We start from the raw sequence: 19485 nt of genomic DNA on the forward strand, positions 1-19485 counted from the left end.
ACAAATATTACCAGAGAGCATATGAAAAAATGTTCCCAAACCATGACGATACAGTATGGGTAATTACCGAACGAAACTCCGCGTTAGTGGTTTAGTCGCCATCTTGAAGCGCCTTGTCCATGCGATTCACAAACTTGATATCTTCCGGAGATATTACTCCAGGAACCGCATTCATCACAAATTTATCCTCGCGACGAGGTTTATCCTCGTGGGATCTTTTCTTTTTTCTGCTGTCAGCGGTTACGACTGGCTCCTGCGTGGCCATCTCGGTGATTCGCTGAATCAGTAGCGCATTATCGCGTTGTGATTCATCCAATTCCTTCCGAACATTTCCGAGTTCATGCTGAAGCCCACCAATGGTGCGTCGCATATCATCGTGGCGCCGTTGCGCATCATCGTGGCGTCGCTGCATATCATCGTGGCGCCGTTGTAAATCGTCATAACGCTGTTGTAAATAATCATAGCGCCGTTGTATACGATTATAATCGGCTGTGCTTGACACGTGTTTGAGTTGTCGTTGCAATGATTTATTCTCGTTGGACAAATTGTTCAGCTGCCACTGTAGTTCTTGAATGGTTTGTTTATCCGCTATAGTATCTATAACCGGTTCAACATCATCAGAATTATCAATAATTTTGTCAATTTCGAGGTCCATCATTCTGATATCATTGCCAGAGTCATTTTTCCAAATTTTGTAGATGCGTTGGTAACTGATTTTGTATTGATCTGCTATTTCTGATATGGGTATTTTTCCGCGGAGTCTTATTATTTCGTTGGTATCCTCGTCGGTTAAAATCCTCCGATGAGGCATTATTTAATGAAAAAATTTTTTTTACAACAACAACAATAACAACAATAACAACAATGCTAATTTACGCATTTTTCGCTGGAATAAAAATTGAAATTGTAATGGTAATAGTAGTATCATGCATTGGTGCTTGTTGGTTTTGCTAGTTGCTACTAGCGCTCAGGCTGGACTTAGATTGCCAGGAACTCCATATAGCTGGTATGGAAGATCCGAACGTAATTGTCCAAAATATCGCGAATGCGATTGTCCGAAATGTCCCGAATATGATTGCCCAAAATGTCGCGAATGCGATTGCCCGAAATGTCCACCTCAACCAGCATTCTCAGACCAGTATTCTTGCTTAAACAGAGACTGAGTTGTTAAGAACTGTGATGTGGTAAATAGTACAACAGTGATGGAATCATGAATTCTGTAAAAACACTGATTTTTTCTGGGGTTTTTCACTGGCACGATTTTTTTTGGTCATTTTTTTAGTAAAAATTTCGATTTTTATCTTGCAAAACTGACCCGCCACACATGAAGGAAAGTGTCGACAATTCCTTCATCGATGCTGGTCAGAGTAAAAAAAATCGATTTTGTTTTGCAAAACTGACTCACTGGCAATGCCACCTGTATGGTCAACCGTGCGCAATTGTTTCACTGATACCACAATTTTTTTAGTAAAAAACATCGATTTGCCCTATGGGAGTATCCTAAAAACAACCGTGGAAGACTTATTCCGTCGTACAAACGGCTCTATCAAGTTTGGGGAAAGTCACATAATTCCCTATAAAAATATTAATTATGTGACTTTCCCCATTACTCGGACCGTATCGACGTTGCGGTCTTATTCCGTCGTGAAAATGACTCTATCATCGATGGAGGAAATGTCATGATTCCTATTGACAGTTTCCTCATGCTGGTGATTTTGTAAACGCCAATCATTTACTAGGGTGCGTTTCACTGAAATCGTCAGCGACCAACATCAGGATAGTCCTAGATTGCCAGGGGCTCCGATGCCCTTGGAATATCCCCATGTCAGATTGTGAGCCCGCACCATTACGACGACACAAAAAATGGCGGAGATGTTTATTTATTAATGGGGAGGATGATGATTTACAAGTAAATTACCTATCGCGGCGATGAGTTTACAAAAAAATATTTATCGCGGCAATAATTTATAATTAATTTTTTTCTCCGCGATAAAAATATATCGGTTGTTTTTATTGTTGTTGTTATTGGACCCTAAGTAGTTACTCTTGACAGTAACCTTACAATAACAACAACAATAAAAACAACCGATATATTTTTATCGCGGAGAAAAAAATTAATTATAAATTATTGCCGCGATAAATATTTTTTTGTAAACTCATCGCCGCGATAGGTAATTTACTTGTAAATCATCATCCTCCCCATTAATAAATAAACATCTCCGCCATTTTTTTTTGTAAACTCATCGCCGCGATAGGTAATTTACTTGTAAATCATCATCCTCCCCATTAATAAATAAACATCTCCGCCATTTTTTGTGTCGTCGTAATGGTGCGGGCTCACAATCTGACATGGGGATATTCCAAGGGCATCGGAGCCCCTGGCAATCTAGGACTATCCTGATGTTGGTCGCTGACGATTTCAGTGAAACGCACCCTAGTAAATGATTGGCGTTTACAAAATCACCAGCATGAGGAAACTGTCAATAGGAATCATGACATTTCCTCCATCGATGATAGAGTCATTTTCACGACGGAATAAGACCGCAACGTCGATACGGTCCGAGTAATGGGGAAAGTCACATAATTAATATTTTTATAGGGAATTATGTGACTTTCCCCAAACTTGATAGAGCCGTTTGTACGACGGAATAAGTCTTCCACGGTTGTTTTTAGGATACTCCCATAGGGCAAATCGATGTTTTTTACTAAAAAAATTGTGGTATCAGTGAAACAATTGCGCAGGGTTGACCATACAGGTGGCATTGCCAGTGAGTCAGTTTTGCAAAACAAAATCGATTTTTTTTACTCTGACCAGCATCGATGAAGGAATTGTCGACACTTTCCTTCATGTGTGGCGGGTCAGTTTTGCAAGATAAAAATCGAAATTTTTACTAAAAAATGACCAAAAAAAAAAATCGTGCCAGTGAAAAACCCCAGAAAAAATCAGTGTTTTTACAGAATTCATGATTCCATCACTGTTGTACTATTTACCACATCACAGTTCTTAACAACCCAGTCTCTGTTTAAGCAAGAATACTGGTCTGAGAATGCTGGTTGAGGTGGACATTTCGGGCAATCGCATTCGCGACATTTTGGGCAATCATATTCGGGACATTTCGGACAATCGCATTCGCGACATTTTGGACAATTACGTTCGGATCTTCCATACCAGCTATATGGAGTTCCTGGCAATCTAAGTCCAGCCTGAGCGCTAGTAGCAACTAGCAAAACCAACAAGCACCAATGCATGATAATACTATTACCATTACAATTTCAATTTTTATTCCAGCGAAAAATGCGTAAATTAGCATTGTTGTTATTGTTGTTGTTGTAAAAAAGTTTTTTTCATTAAATAATGCCTCATCGGAGGATTTTAACCGACGAGGATACCAACGAAATAATAAGACTCCGCGGAAAAATACCCATATCAGAAATAGCAGATCAATACAAAATCAGTTACCAACGCATCTACAAAATTTGGAAAAATGACTCTGGCAATGATATCAGAATGATGGACCTCGAAATTGACAAAATTATTGATAATTCTGATGATGTTGAACCGGTTATAGATACTATAGCGGATAAACAAACCATTCAAGAACTACAGTGGCAGCTGAACAATTTGTCCAACGAGAATAAATCATTGCAACGACAACTCAAACACGTGTCAAGCACAGCCGATTATAATCGTATACAACGGCGCTATGACTATTTACAACAGCGTTATGACGATTTACAACGGCGCCACGATGATATGCAGCGACGCCACGATGATGCGCAACGGCGCCACGATGATATGCGACGCACCATTGGTGGGCTTCAGCATGAACTCGGAAATGTTCGGAAGGAATTGGATGAATCACAACGCGATAATGCGCTACTGATTCAGCGAATCACCGAGATGGCCACGCAGGAGCCAGTCGTAACCGCTGACAGCAGAAAAAAGAAAAGATCCCACGAGGATAAACCTCGTCGCGAGGATAAATTTGTGATGAATGCGGTTCCTGGAGTAATATCTCCGGAAGATATCAAGTTTGTGAATCGCATGGACAAGGCGCTTCAAGATGGCGACTAAACCACTAACGCGGAGTTTCGTTCGGTAATTACCCATACTGTATCGTCATGGTTTGGGAACATTTTTTCATATGCTCTCTGGTAATATTTGTCGCGGAGACGTAACCGAGCTTTCGCTGAACGGCTTTCAAATACCATACAATCGTATTTATCTCCGCTGGGGGATTTCTGAACCGCATGAAATTTTCCGTTCTTAAATTTTACGCTGATCGGCATCCTCGGGCAGGACTTTTTATAATCGCTGATGACGCTGTCGAATTTCACCGGGTGATATTCCAACAACGACATTATAATTATAGCTGTTATTTAATTAATTATTAAAATGATATTAGAATATTATGGGATTTGGATCGCATCATGTTCCTCATGATAGAATAAATTGGATTGACCGCAGCAATAATGATTTACCGCCTTATATTCCACCACGGCAATTTCGATATGATAAAACCCGAAAAACAACACCCGATGGCGTCGTTATGGGCTGGCAAATAAATACTATCTGTTTGAATATCTCAAAGAAAAAAATTATCGAGTTTGATTCAGCGCCAGAAACCGCTAGGCATTTTAATATTTATCAGGTCTATAATGATGATCTCCCCTATTATCTCGTTGATGGCATTGGAGACATTTGGATCATACTCCGCGGGGATAATCCTAATGAAAAATGCGCTTGGTTTGATAACCTCGAAACGTTATTCGATAACGCCGTTGATGATCTTCCGTTGCGTTATCGCGACGAGGTAAAGCGAATGCTCCGACAACCATGAGAGACTGGTCGCCATTTTCTATTAATTAATCCGAAACCATCGTTGGATGATTTTTTTTTAACAAGTCATATATCAGCCTCGTTGGGATGTTGTGACCATCGTGATAACATCTCGGTGGAGCCTCAATTCGTCGTACAAACGGCTCTATCAAGTTTGGGGAAAGTCACATAATTTCCTATAAAAATATTAATTGTGTGACTTTCCCCATCATGTCTTGTGATTAATCCGACCCATCATATCGGGAAAACCATCCATTAACCGCCCACACATGGAATCGCAACATCGCGGTGTGTTTATCCATCGCGGAGACATCATTTCCGGCTGGTCCGGTATCTGGTATCATTGTATTCAACCAGTCCTGGTTATCAAGAAAATCTGATCTCGGCCAGTCAGGATAATATAACGTATAATTCGAACGATCCGCGTGTTTAGTGTCGTCAGATTGTAATCTTCCACCGAACCCCTTGTAAACCAGCTTGATTTTTTCAATTATATTTTTCACCGATAATGTTTTATTCCGGAACCATGCATCAGGAAATATCTCGTTGAAACGCTTCATCAGTGTATGATACTTGTCAAGTTGGTCTGGTTGCGCCAACATCGCTGAGATATTTTTGACTAACTCGTCGCGGTTAACATGCACACGCGTCACGTCTAATCGATCGGGTACCACATCGGGGAGGCTCAGTGCGCCAAGGATATTTCTGACAATTTCGAGTTGTTGTCGTGGATTGATTTTATCGGATCGACACGGCGTGGTTGTTATCGCACCGCCCCGATTGTATTTATCAACAATGACTCGCTGGGCGCGTTGTAACCGTAAAACGTTTTTATCGAGATTCTCTATCGTGATGGTATCCATGTTACTCACATCGGTTTGAAATACGTGATTGAGGTACATCAATTTCTTCTTGTACGGTTCTAATCGTTCGTCAGGATCGTATCGGTGGTATTCAGCGATACCGCAACCGGTAATAACCTCGCGAGCGTTATCCTGTTCCGCAATGATTTCATCACTGGTGATTTCATCACTGGTGATTTCATCACTGGTGTCAGTATTTCCCGCCGCAGCGATTCTTTCCCCGACTGATGTCTTCAAAAAATCATCTACGTGTGGATCGTCATCGATTACCGCGTCGCTGACACGTTTCTGCTTCCGTTGTTTTTTTTCCTTCCATGTTTCGTATTCATCTGGTAATTCCCATTCAACTGAATAACCTGTTCGTTTCATCATTTCAACGAGTCTGCCCGTGAAATAGCGTTTTGAATTGTTTTCGTCGATGATCGTGCTAATAAACATATGTCCGTAACCGGTATGTACGTCACAGCGATTCGGGGTTCTGAACAGCAACTCCGTCGACGACAAATTCCGTTCGTGTGATTCGATTGTGGAAATAATATCATCGCGGGTCAATGGAAGCTCTGTTTGTCGTCGTCGTGTTGCAGAGTAATGAATTTCAGATATATTTCTGAACCGATGGATAGCTTGTTTGGTCGCCTCTACAGAACCTAATTCTTCAGAAAACACCGTCATGTACTTGAATCGCGGGTCCACAATGGATACCCCGGCCTCAACGGTATGATTGTAAATCACGACATCGATGCACTCAAATGCCGTTGAAATGTTATCAAAGTCCTGCTGTTTTCCAGTCGAGTTGGTATCGGCGTGATAGTATTTCACGCGGTATCCTAAATGCTGTAATAATTTAGCAAGTGTTTCTACAGAATAATTTCCGCGTCGTTTATTGTGTGTGAATACAACCACACGATTTCCTCGTTGTAGCGCATCTAACAGTTTATTGTAGTTATCTTTATGAGATTGTTCCACAATGAATTTTTTACCATGATCGGGCTGATATCCGTTGATGATGAATTTCATGTCCGGGCGGTTCAAGTATTTTCTGAATAATTCTAGGTCGTCATTGTTAGCATCTGCGTCCAGCACAATTACCCGTTTCGCTGATGAAATCAACCATGTCAGTGTTCCCCAAATTTGTTTGCCGCGACTTGATGAGACTACCTGTCGAAGGATTCCGTGCCACTCATCCAACAATAGAACATCAGGAATTCCCCGGACTCGTACAATCGATTCTATCTGGGAAATAACCCTGCGATGCTTTTTTGTATCGAATATCCCCATGGATCGTTTCATACGATTCGAGATTATAGTCGATGGTGGTCTTTCTGGTAAAGGTCTTTCTGTATGAAACGCACAGTATAGACTGATCACTTCTGATAGACTCCCAAGCGGCCTCTGATTTTCCCAGCCCGCAAGAAGATCCGTCCATATAGTCGTCGTTGAAAATGATTTTACATCCCTGACCGCGCTCATGAATAGGTGATTCGCAGTAAGTGAAATCGGGGATTCTCTTGGGAAATTCACCACTGTGATCTCCGCGACGGTAATTATACGATTTCAAGTATTTTTCGTAGAGGATTTTATCGTCACTAGCGGTTCCAATATCACGCTGTATTATTATCTTTTTTTGTGTGCTCCTGTAACAACCGATCACAAACTGATCGGAATAGACGCGAACAAATGCATCAATGGCCTTTCCCTCAATGAATCCACCGATCTCATTGTATCCATGACGTCGCTGGCAAATATTGCAAAATGAACCAGCAACTCGCCCCAGCGATATCATGTTGCTGGTTTGATTTGTAGTCCCGGTGATCTGACCGGGTTGTCCGGACAACAACGTAGAGATATGTCGAATTTGTTCAGCAGTAAGATCATCACTGGTGATTTCAGGTTTCAGTTTTTCGTAACACGGCTGAATGGAGATTGGACAAGATAGCAGCGTACTGGTGAATCCAACAGGATAAATTAATCGCTTATCAACGCTGTTTGGTTTTACCGATCTAGTTCCGGGTAATTTGATGCTATACAGCCCAGCTTGTGTATCAACATTCCATGTTGGTCTATCCGCGGCGACTTTCTTCAACAGTGATTGATGTTCCTCGAAATCCACCGGGATCGTTTTCAACATGATGTGATAACCACCGCTGGTTTCAAAAACTAGAACATCATTAATGGAATCAACTAACTCATGGAAATACAACAACAACTCAGACAGTGATGGCGTCTTGGAATCCACGTCGATGGTAGGATATCTGCACCGGTGTTTCGGAATAATCTCATTAACAGCGGAGCACCCCTGAAATTCTACTATGTCCGGGTTATCTACAAACACGTAAAATCTCCCCATACGCTGGATGATTACTCCACGAACCTGGTGGTCTGCAACGGTGAGGAGTTCCATTGCGGATTTTTTACTGGAAACGCTCCAAGATGGACCCAAACGCCTTCGGTAGTATTCTCGCATGTCATGATACGTTTCCGGGGACTTAAAAAATTCATCCGGAGATTCCTCGTAGTAAGATGTTCCACGCCCAAACAGATCAATATCGGAATAATTATTATCCATTATACAGTATACTGTTTAATGTTTAATTAAATATTTATTTAATAGTTAATAATAATGGTTAATCCAGCACTAGCTGTCAATAAATGCAAATGGCTCCCCCAGGGATCAAAAGTACGATGCGGGAAAAATTATTACGGTGAGTTTTGCGGGGTACATAATTGCACATCAAAACAGGGATGTAAGGACGGCCCTCAACCCTGTCTTGGATGCGGCAAAGGTGTCCGAGGAAAAATTAGAATTTGTATCGGTTGTGGAAGTCCACAGTATCGATCGGCAATAGAATATCTCCGACGAAAGAATAAATCAGTACCAACCCCAGAAGAGTTTTTAAAATCAACGATGGGGAAAAATATCAAATTCCCATAACATTGGTTGTGTCAATCGCGGTCATTATCCAGCAGGGTGGGGGGGGGGGCGAAAATGACATCGACGCGGTCGTCGCTGTGTTTACCGGACGCTGACAAAACTGGGATCGGCTCGCATTAAACCAAATGACGTCACCGTCGTGTAGGATGGACCGTCGTCGTTTTTTTTTTACCAGCGCTGACTACACCGGATCCGCCGAGTGCAGAAAGTAATAATTAAGCAAAATAACGATTGGACAAAATGTCGGATTCGCCCCCCCCCCCTGCTGCTGTTTTAATGAAAGTTATCTGGGGCTATAGACTAGTAATAACATTCTCTGTTTAAATGTTTTAATGAAAGTCATACGAGTCTATATACTAGTAATAACATTCTATGTTTAAATGTTTTATTGAAAGTCATCTGCGGCTATAGACTTGTAGTAACATTATCGGTCTAAATGTTGTATTTAATGTCATCTGAGACCTTAGACATGTAATAACATTCTATGTTTAAATGTTTTATTGAAAGTCATCTGCGGCTATAGACTTGTAGTAACATTATCGGTCTAAATGTTGTATTGAATGTCATCTGAGACCTTAGACATGTAATAACATTCTATGTCTAAATGCTTTATTGAAAGTCATCTGAGGCCATAGAGTAATAAGACTATTCACTGTTTAAATGTTTTAATGAAGGTCAACTGAGTCTAAATACTGGTAATAACATTCTCTGTTTAAATGTTTTATTGAAAGTCATCTGAGCCTATAGACTAGCAATAACATTATCTATTTAAATGTTTCATTGAAAGTCACGAGTCTATAGACTAGTAATAACATTCTCTGTTTAAAGTTTTAATGAAAGTCATATGAGCCATAAACTAGTAATACTATTCACTGTTTAAATGTTTTAATGAAGGTATTCTAAGTCTAAATACTAGTAATAACATTCTCTGTTTAAATGCTTTAATGAAAGCCATCTGAGTATATAGCCTTGTAATAACATTCTATGTTTAAATGCTTTAATGAAAGCTATCTGAGTCTATAGACTAGTAATAACATTATATATTTAAACGTTTCGTTGAAAGTCATATGAGCTTATAGACTAGTAATAACATTCTCTGTTTAAATGTTTTAATGAAAGTCATCTGAGCCTATAGACTAGTAATAACATTGTTTAAATGTTTCATTGAAAGTCATATGAGTCTATAGACTATTAATAACATTCTCCGTTTAAATGTTTTAATGAAAGTCATCTGAGCCTATAGACTTGTAATGACATTGTTTAAATGTTTCATTGAAAGTCATATGAGTCTATAGACTATTAATAACATTCTCTGTTTAAATGTTTTAATGAAAGTCATCTGAGGCTATAGACTAGTAATAACATTCTGTTTAAATTTTTTATTGAAAGATTCATAGATGGTGAATCTGCATTTTTGAAATTTCAGTAGTTCTTGATTTTCTGTATCACTGTTACCCGAGTGAGGACATCAATATTCCAGATGTGGCATGATATATGCATTATAGAATATCTTCCTCTCTTCTTATGAGAGATATTTTATTATGTGGAAGAGATAAAACAATGGCTTTACTTTTTTGATGGCCTTATCAACATACAGGCAACGGAATGAAGTTAAACATATGACATACATGCATATTGGATCTAACTGAATGCCCAATGAAGTACTCTAAATCCAATGACTGGCAACTTATGGCTGATGCAAATAAAGCATTAAAAGTTTGGACAAGTACAATGATGGAAAGCAGTTTGGACAAGTACAATGATGGATTAACAGTTTGGACAAGTACAATGAGAGATTAACAGTTTGGACAAGTATAATGAGGAGTTAACAGTTTGGACAAGTACAATGAGGAGTTAAAAGTTTGGACAAGTAACATGTATTATCATTGAAGAGTGTGTTTGATCATCATTTATATCAATTTATGTATACTGAATCAAGCCCACATGCACACATACTTGGATGTTTGGGAGTCTAGAGTACAAACCAATCGAGTGTACTGTGATCCATATTTGATAATATAAGAGGATGAGGCAGAACATGTGAATACATAATGTATGTTTAGCTAACACAGTAGACTGGTCACAACACAGTATTTTAATTTCAGTAACTTGTAAATGCAAGTGTTAGGATGTGTAGAATGCAAAGTGATTTAGACGATGGCTGTCAACATATTTACAAGGGTAGTTCTGGCTATACGAAGAGTGTTTGGATATCAGTCTTTGCCTGTCAACATATTTACATGTTTACAAGGGTAGTTGTGGCTATAGGAAGAGTGTTTTGATATCAGTCATTGGCTGTCAACATGTTTATAGGGGTAGGTGTGGCTGTATGAAGAGTGTTTGTATATCAGTCATTGGCTGTCAACATGTTTACAAGGGTAGGTTTGGATCTAGGAAGAGTGTTTGGATATAGGTCTTTGTGCTGTCAACCAATTTTCCCTCTCAGCTGTGTGCACGCGGCGGCACAGCTGCTCAGACATCCCCGTACAGTACAATCGACAAAAGTCTAAAATAAGTTGCTCACGTCACCTAAATTCTTGCACAATTCTTCGTCCATAGCACACATACCATTCGCTTCTTGCTCAATTCTTCGTCCATGGCACACATACCATTCGCTTAGAGGGAATGTTACTCTCAACATATTTACAAGGGTAGTTGTGGCTATAGCAAGAGTGTTTTGATATCAGTCATTGTCTGTCAACATGTTTACAAGGTTAGGTGTGGCAAAAGGAGGAGTGTTTGGATATCAGTAAATAGCTGCCAACACGTTTACAAAGGTAGTTCTGGCTATAGGAAGAGTGTTTGGATATCAGTCATTGGCTGTCAACAAGCTTACAAGGGTAGTTGTAGATATTGGAAGAGCATTTGTGTATCAGTCATTCATGATATCTAGTGTGGAGTTGTATATTACACTTAACCAGTCATAATTGGCATTTATAACACAAAGTCTGAGTATATTTATAGGTATCTTGAATGATGTGTAGGGTCTACTTTTTAATAATCAGGTGACAGTCTGTTGGTCTTGATTTATTGGTGGGCTTCCATGAAAATAATCTGGTGGATTTAGCCATCAGAACTTGAGCTTTGAATTAAAGCCTAGAGCCAGTCTGTCTGGGATGTAAGTCTTACAAATGACTCTTGATTTTGCTTACTAAGCAGGGTCAAATCTTGTATATGCTTTAGTCAGCACAATCATGTCTTCCTTATGCTTTATGCAACACAGTAATTTCTTCTTTATGCTTTATTTAGCATTATCATGTTTACATATGCTTCATTCTGCACAATGTTTTGCATATGTTTCATTCAGCACAATAATGTCTTGCATATGTTTTATTCAGCACAATGATGTCTTGCTTATGCTTTATTCAACACAATCATTGTTTGCATATGCTTTATTCAGTGCCATCATGTCTAACATGTTTAATTCAACATCATGTCTTGCATATACTTTATTCAACACAATCATGTATTGCATATAATTTATTCAGCACCATCATGCCTTGCATATGCTTTATTCAGCACCATATTTCTAGCATATGTTCTATTCAGCACCATCATGTATTGTATATACTTTTTTCAGCACCATCATGTCTAGCATGTTTTATTAAGCACCATCATGTCTTGAATATACTTTATTCAGCACAAACATGTCTTTCATGTTTTCCTCAACACAATCATGACCTTTATATACTTTATTCAGCACAATCATGTCTTGCACATGCTTTATTCAGCACAGTCATGTATTCTTGCATACGCTTTTCTCATAACCATCATCTCTTGCTTATGCTTCATTTAGCATAACCAGGTCTTGCATGTTTTATTTAGCATCATCATGTCTTGCATGTTTTTTTTAGCACAGTCATGTATTCTTGAATACGCTTTTCTCATAACTATCATGTCTTGCTTATGCTTCATTTAGCACAATCAGGTTTTGCATATGTTTTATTCAGCACCACCATGTCTTGCATATGTTTTATTCAGCAATACCATGTCTTGCATATACTTCATTTGACACAATCATGTCTTGAATATACTTTATTTGACACGATTATATCTTTCACATGCTTTTGTCAACACAATCATGTCCTGCATAATTATGCTTTATTCAGCGCAATCATGTTTTGCATATGCTTTATTCAGCGCAATCATGCTTTGCATATTTTTTCAGCAAAAACACATCTTGCATATATTTTATTTAGCATCATGCCTTGTATATGTTTTATTCAGCACCATCATGTCTTGCATTTTTATTCAGCACTATCATGTCTTGCGGGTTGTTTCAGCACTATCATGTCTTGCATATACTTTATTTGACACAATCATGTCTTGCATATATTTTTGTCAACACAATCATGTCCTGCATAATTATGCTTTATTCAGTGCACTCATGTCTTGCATGTTTTTTCAAAACCATCATGTCTTGCTTATGCTTCATTTAGCACAATCATGTTTTGTATATACTTTAGTCAGCATCATGCATTGCACATGCTTTATTTAACACAATCATATATTGCATATGCTTTATTAAGCACAATCATGTTTTGTGTGTTTTATTCAGCATTATCATGCCTTACATATATTTTATTTTGCACAACCATGCCTTGAATTTATTTTATTCAGCACCATGTCTTGCATGTTTTATTCAGCACAATCATGTCTTACATATACTGTATTCAGTGCCATATATTCCATGTGCTTTATTCAGTCAATCATGCCTTGCACACGCTTTATTCAGCACAGTCCTGTCTTGCATATGCTTTACTCAGAGCAGTCCTGTCTTGCTTATGCTTTATTCAGTCAATCATGCCTTGCTTATGCTGTATTCAGTAGAATCCTTTCATGGATGTGCTTTCTTCAGCACCGTCATGTCTTGCTTGTGTTTTATTTACCACAATCATACTAAGAAGCAAATGAAGCCTTAAAACTGATTCTTGTCGATCATCCCTGTTTTTCGTTGCCAATATTATCAGGGTGAAATAAATTCCCTAAATAAATAGATTTGTACATCTAATTGTGATGTTATTGGCCAGCACTTGAAGTGCCTAATACTTTGGATTTAGTAATCATTATAATTTAATTTTAAAACTACGGCAATATGAAACACACATACTTTTTTGTCCCTATAAGTCCAGTGAAGCTGTTGCTTATAAGTTCAGTCCAGCTGTTGCTTATATGTTCAGTCCAGCTGTTAGTTGTAAGTTCAGTCCAGCTGTTAATTGTTAAGTTCAGTCCAGCTGTTGCTTATAAGTTCAGTCCAGCTGTTAATTGTAAGTTCAGTCCAGCTGTTAATTGTAAGTTCAGTCCAGCTGTTAATTGTAAGTTCAGTCCAGCTGTTGCTTAAGTGAAGACTAGCTGCAAACTGTCGAGATTAATACTGCACCGGTTTATCAGAATCTATAATTTACAAGTAGATCAGAGTCTATAGTATACCAGTATATCAGAGTCTGTAATATACCAGTACATCAGCGTCTGTAATATTCCAGTAGATCAGACTATATAATATACCAGTAGACCAGAGCCTGTAATATACCAATATACCAGAGTTTGTAATATACCAGTAGATCAAAGTCTGCAATATACCAGTATATCAGAGTTTGTTATATACCAGTCGATCAGAGTATTATTATGCCAGTAGATAAGGGTCTGTAACATACCAGTAGATCAGAGTATATAATATACCAGTAGATAAGGGTCTGTAACATACCAGTAGATCAGAGTTTGTAACATACCAGTAGATCATTGTCTATAATATACCAGTATATCTAGTCAGTAATATACCAGTAGATAAGAGTCTGTAATATACCAGTAGATCAGAATATATAATATACCAGTATATCAGAGTTTGTAATATACCAGTACATCAGCGTCTGCAATATTCCAGTAGATCAGTCTCTATAATATACCAGTAGATCAGAGTCTGAAATATACCAATAGATCAGAGGCTGTAATATATACCAGTAGATCAGAGTCTGTAATATACCAGTAGATCAGAATATATAATATACCAGTATATCAGAGTCAATATATACCAGTATATCAGAGTCTGTAATATACCAGTACATCAGCGTCTGCAATATTCCAGTAGATCAGTCTCTATACTATACCAGTAGATCAGAGTCTGTAATATACCAGTAGATAAGAGTCTGTAATATACCAGTATATCAGAGTCTGTGATATGCCAGTAGATCAGATCCTAAAATATACCAGTAGATCATTATGTAATATACCAGTAGATCAGAGTCTGTAATATACCAACAGATTAGAGTCTGTAATATACCAGTAGATCAGAGTCTGTAATATACCAGTAGATCAGAGTATGTAATATACCAGTAGATCAAAGTCTATAAATTACCAGTAGATCAGAATCTGTAATATACCAGTAGATTAGAGTCTGCAATATACCAGTAGATCAGAATATATAAGATACCAGTAGTTCACATTCTGTAATATGCCAGTAGATCAGAGTCTATAATATACCAGTAGAACAGAGTCTGCAATATGCCAGTAGATCAGAGTCTATAATATACGACTAGATCAGTCTGTAATAGTCCAGTAGACCAGAGTCAATAATATACCAGTAGATCAGAGTCAATAATAGTCCAGTAGATCAGAGTCTGTAATATACCAGTAGATCAGAGTGTGTAATATACCATTAGAACATACTCTATAATATACCAGTAGATCAGAGTCTGTAATATACCAGTAGATCAGAATCTCTAATATACCAGTAGATCAGGGTTTATACTATACCAGTAGATCAGAGTCTTTAATATTCCAGTAGATCAGAGTCTATGGTCTACTGATAGATCGGGGTATATGTTGTTTGTTCTATGCTTATTCCTAACAAACTGTGAAGGCAGATCTGGGTCTATTCAGTTTGCAGTTGTATCAGAATTTGAAAAGAGAAACGTTACTGTCTGGAATAATAACACAATACATTATTATTAAAATTTGTAAACTTAAATGATGAGAAAAAAGTAAATTATTGTCCACAAGAATGCCAAGAATTTTGTTCTTTCAAAAAATTTTCAGTTTTCATTGTTATAAAAAGGTTCAGGTCATCTATCTATAATGTTGCTCTTTTTGGATACATTGTTATGAGTGTAAAGATTGCTTTTTCTTTTTGTAAACCAGCCTGTCACCTTGAACTGTATTTAAACTGTGTGTAATTTTAATATTATTTTCTAATTCATTTAACATATGTGCTTATCAAAGAAAATAGTTGTTGCTGTATGGTTCAGCGCCATTTTTCAGCATAGTATATGCTATACATGGCGGCCAGTGTTAAAGGTGGAGGAAGAACCCAGGAAAACCATGGAAAGAACCACAGACCCATGAGAAGCTACTGGCAAGCTTTCTCACATACCCACATTTGCTGAATCCGAGACTTGACCCCACGGAGAAAGAGGTGAGATGGCAGTGATCCGTGACTGAGAGCGCTTTAGACCACTGGGGGTCCCCCAGAGAAAAAAGTATTATCAGTATCTAAATCAGTTGATGATGCTATGTTTCCAATATGTAGGGAAAGATGTTTATGAAAATAGCAAAGGTATTCCAAGCATAAATTCTTTTGGACACTACAGTATTTTTGTTGTATTTTTAGAAGCCTATCCATTTATAGTCACTTTCTGAAACATTTCTTTCAAGTATGAAGCAGACATTTTATGACCTGCATTACTACATTGGTACATTTTTAGCTTTTCTAGATGTTTATGATCTGCAAGATCAAACACTTTCTGAAAATCAACCATAATGTTCCCAACTAACTAAATGTCACAGCTGAATGTCAGCCGTTTATATCTGTGGGTATTTTACACGAACATTTTTGCCTAAACCCATCCCACTGTACTAGAAATAATAAAAAGCAAATGGTAGAACAGCCCTATTTTGCTAGAAATAATATAAAGCAACTCGTTATCCTGAAATGCACTACACTATTATTTCAAGAATATGTCTGTTTACGTCTCATTATATTCAAATTCTTATTTCGAATACATGTTGTTAATGGCAACAGTTTCTTCAACTGAAGCTCACTTTTTCCTTTGATTCTAAAGCTTAAAGTCTTATTTTCATATCCTGCAATTCGTCTTCAACTGTTTCTAGTCGGTTGAACCAAGGTTTTAGTATATTCAGATATGTTCCAGCGGGAATTCTGGTAACTTGAATTTGCTGAATTTCCAACAATATTTGATTATCAAAGTTAGGGTCACCACACTGTTTACCTAGGGCCTTCAGTGTAGAAGTGACATTGTTCCAACAAGTCTGGTAATCACTTAAATTCATCTTGCAAGAACTGGCATGTGCATAAATTTTATTTCTGTCTTCTCTCAAAGATTGTATTAATTTATTCTCCTTCTTACTCAGTGGATGAACAATATTTTTAAACAGAGCTGACAAGAGAGTAGTTTCATATTCTTCCTAGTTGGTACTTCCTCCACCTGGTAGAAACAGGATGTCCATCTGTGATTGGTTGAGAACATTAGTAAAGATTATCAATAGAGGTCCTGCTGCTGGCACGATATTGATCCAGAGTACAGGTAGGAGTGACTGTGTGATGTTGGAAAAGCCGTCTTAAGACCTGTGATCCAACATCAGCCAGGATATATGGTATGCGCATGAACATGTCAGTGTCGCTGGTTGATTGGGATGGCAAGGGACCAGCAGCAGCTGAAAGACAAGAAATGTTGTGTAACTCCAGAATACATACATTTAGAATTTGAAGTTGTTAGTGTAACACTTTGAAATTATCATATGCGCAAGTGCAAAGAACAATGCATATGGAGCATTTTAATATACAGGTACTATTAAAATGCTGAAATAAATACCTGAATATTCATTTTACTATTTGAATAGTCATAAACCACATTGAGTTAGTATTATAGTTTCTACATGTATGTCATAATATATTTACTATCATCACCACTGAGGTGAGATGAATCTGAACTCACAAAGCCATGATTTCTATAAAATAAATTACAAATAATTGCAAAACATCAAACTTGTATATCATGTTTTTCTTGCTGAACACGTTGCTGAATTACTAATCAGCTAACCCGTTTATAATACAAAATAGAGTGGTGATATTTAAAAGAAGTACAAAACCCAAAGAGGTCTCTTAGGCTGAAATATGGACTTGTGCTTTTCCATGGAAGCCGTCACTATTTTATCTGCGTGATTAATGACTGTCAGTGAATATGGAGAAAGAATAATTAAGACAACTGCATGTGTTTGTGGGGAGGCTTAATACTGTTTATCTACATCGAAGAAAACAAGGTACAGAAGGTAATTATATGTATCTGAGTGTAATCTCAAATCTATGTTCCTCCATCGATGCAACAGAGACAAAGCCTCTATACAGCGCACTACTTTCATAAAACATCTCTATTTAAATATATATTTGCCAACTCAGCTAGTACTAGTATACCTCCATAAAATATTATGATCAGACATTTCATAGATAATTGTTTTTAAAAAAAGACTATTCTGAAATTTTATATTTGAATTATAAAACAAAGGCCTAAAGTTCAATGAAAATATTATCTGACAAAGTTCTGCGGAGGTCACATATAAAATCACTAAATTTCATTAACCCTGGCTTGAAATTCCATGTACCCAAAAGGCCATACTAGTACAGGGACACAAGTCAAATTGCAGAAGTTCAGATATGAAAAGTAATAATCGAAATCACATTAAACTGACTCGTGTCTACTGGTAGGCATAAAGAAACAAGATCAAACAGGAAATCCTATTGTGAAATACAATGGACCCAAGTGGGTAGCAATAACGACCCAGGCGAAATGAAAAGAGCAGAACAAACAAGTGTTAGCATAGATTTAATGCAACAAAATAGAAGGATTATCGCTTGGTTAAAATATATAAGATAAAGCATTTCCTGAAAAGTAAAGAAAACAACATTTGAAAGGTTATTATGCATTGTCATTTACGTACCATGCTGTTTAAAAGTGTGATCTTCACTTAGATGCAGGAAATAACAACCATTGATGAATCGAGATAAATTTAGAATTGTAGTGTGAGGATTCTGTCATATTTTCTAAGACTGATGATGCAGGTTAGATGTGTCAATTGTAGTGTTAGGAATCTGCCATATTATGTTGTGCTGATATGGGGTACATGTAACATATTAAGCAACATATGCTACAGTCAGGTCTACGTTGGCTTGGGAAATATACATTGGTGATCATTCTTGAATGTTATCAAACACAACCACAAAGTGAAGTACATGGATCTATCGATGCATTTATATAGCATATATTCTAACCTATCATATACATGGATCCATTGATGAGTTTATATGGCATGTATTCTAACCTATCATATACATGGATCCATTGATCCATTGATGAGTTTATATGGCATGTATTCTAACCTATCATATACATGGATCCATTGATGAGTTCGTATGGCATGTATTATAACCTATCATATACATGGATCCATTGATGAGTTTATATGGCATGTATTCTAACCTATCATATACGTGGATCCATTGATGAGTTTATATGGCATGTATTCTAACCTATCATATACATGGATCCATTGATGAGTTTGTGTGGCATGCATTCTTACCTATCATATACATGGATCCATTGATGAGTTTATGTGGCATGCATTCTTACCTATCATATACATGGATCCATTGATGAGTTTATATGGCATGCATTCTAACCTATCATATACATGGATCCATTGATGAGTTTATATGGCATGCATTCTAACCTATCATATACATGGATCCATTGATGAGTTTATATGGCATGCATTCTAACCGATCATATACATGGATCCATTGATGAGTTTATATGGCATGCATTCTAACCGATCATATACAT

General features: G+C 37.5%; 1 protein-coding gene and 1 long non-coding RNA gene across 2 annotated transcripts in view; one reads left to right on the forward strand and one right to left on the reverse strand.

Annotated features, from left to right (window-relative positions):
* Positions 1-19485, forward strand: part of LOC149772530 (uncharacterized) — a 47977-nt gene that overhangs the window by 17800 nt on the left and 10692 nt on the right. The window lies entirely within an intron of this gene.
* LOC149772531 (uncharacterized) overlaps positions 16153-19485 on the reverse strand; it is a 92762-nt gene continuing 89429 nt past the window's right edge. Inside the window, exon 17 of the mRNA XM_089947653.1 lies at positions 16153-17302. The gene's annotated coding sequence lies outside the window, so the exon portion shown is untranslated. The remainder of the gene's footprint in view (positions 17303-19485) is intronic.

The sequence above is a fragment of the Sinohyriopsis cumingii genome, unplaced genomic scaffold, assembly GCF_028554795.1.
Source record: "Sinohyriopsis cumingii isolate HCF-2022 unplaced genomic scaffold, ASM2855479v2 utg001397l, whole genome shotgun sequence".
NCBI lineage: Eukaryota > Metazoa > Mollusca > Bivalvia > Unionida > Unionidae > Sinohyriopsis > Sinohyriopsis cumingii.